Genomic DNA, 1,891 nt, shown 5'->3' with positions numbered 1-1,891 from the left:
CTGTATTATCCCTTAAAAAAACAAACTGATGATTTCTATGATAAGAATCCAAGGACAACCTTATGTCTTACAAAATTAATAACTGCCACCTCAGACAAACAAGCTACATCTATGAACACAGGATGAAAGGCGTCGAAGGAATAAAAGTGCTTCCCTAAAACACAAACTTTTATTTTAATATTTTTATAAATTTCTTTTAAAAAATAACAATGGGAAATTACTCTGAATTCCAATGTCACCAATGATCACCTGTACTCCCCTCTCTAGGGGAAAAACCTTCGTATAGCTTAAGGTCACAAATGAAAGCCAAGACATTATTAACAGGCACCCACAACCCAGAAAACATTCCCCTGGTCCAGCGGTATAGACATGGACAAGTTATATGTAACAATGCACTTAAAAATATATTTATATTTATATATACATACACACACACAATTATCCTGCAAAAAAAAAAAAGTACTCAAATGAAATTTAACACTATACATTATGCCAATTATTCATTCATCCAGTCACCCACTTTTTCAATCATAAGATCATTAGAACAGTCACACCTACAAATAAGGAAAGGATTTCCTAGAAGCAAATAAAAATAATTTCACAAACCCCAAACTTTCCTTGCAAAGTCATGGTGTTTCAAGATCACCAAAAAAAAAAAAAAAAGACCTGACACTCTAAATGCAAAAGTCAAATTGAAAACAGAAGTATTTTCCTCCCACCACCCCCCTTCCCCACCAAAAAACCCCAAACAACAAAAAACCCTAAAGGAACCTAAAATATGTAAAATAGAGTAACGAACATTTGCAGGGTTGTTACTATGTACAAGTTTACAAACATAAATAAATACAGTTTAAAAATCGATTTTCTTAATGAGCTTAAGCTTTAGAGATCAGGTTTGATGGGCTTACTCCTTTAATACTGGATCCTAAAGATAAACCAGGAAACTAAAGCCCTTCTGTTTTATCATCATCATACAAACTTTGTTCTTATCAAGTAAACCGAGCCTCTAAAACTACAGAATAACAAATAACCACTTCCCAAGGGAGCATCTGAAAGGGACAGAACCTCCTAGCATCTGGAAGCCACACTGGATACATGGATTCCAGAACCTATGAGTCCTGGGATGAGGGAAATGTACCCAACCACATCTCTGCCACTGTCCCCATAACAGCCCTTATTTTTTAGATTCATTTCCTTTTAAAGGTTTAATTTTTCCCTTCCTTTTTCATGCAACATGTTTACAGGGAAGACAAAATTGAGAAAGCATCCCCTCCCCCTTATACTTAGCTCCAGCTTTTTTCAGTAGAAATATGGAACATTTTTACCACTTTTGTTCAAAAGACAGTGACTTCTAAAACTATCACCTTAATTCTCTGAACCACAAGGTCCAAGAGGTGGAAGCTTGTTTTATGATGGGTACTCAGATCTGGGAACCCTGCTCCATTCCTGATGTTTAGAGGGCTCCAGAATCTATTTCCAGTTTGGTCCCACAGTAAGGGTACAATGTGAAAGCCTTTCTGTACAAGACCCCTGAATCAAAGTATAAGGTTACATCTCAAATGGGGAAAGCAAGTGGAACCAGGCATCCATACATCAGCTGCCAAGGGGATTTGCTGCAGGAACAAAATTTCATTACTGGCTCCAGTAAGTAACGTGGAATAACCATGGCACCTGGGTAAAAACAATAGTTTCTGAAAATGGCCAAGGACTAACAAAATAAATCTCAGACTAAAAGACAGTAAGTGAATTTCCACTCCCTTGCTAGGTTAGGTTTTAGTATGAATCTGTTCCTCACTCTTCACTTCCTAACAATCTACTCCAGGTCTCCAGAGTCATGTTATAAAACACACACACACACACACACACACACACACACACACACACACACACA

The sequence above is a fragment of the Vombatus ursinus genome, unplaced genomic scaffold (genome assembly GCF_900497805.2).
Source record: "Vombatus ursinus unplaced genomic scaffold, bare-nosed wombat genome assembly UNPS02014811.1, whole genome shotgun sequence".
NCBI lineage: Eukaryota > Metazoa > Chordata > Mammalia > Diprotodontia > Vombatidae > Vombatus > Vombatus ursinus.
Note: the sequence above shows the minus strand (reverse complement) of the source record.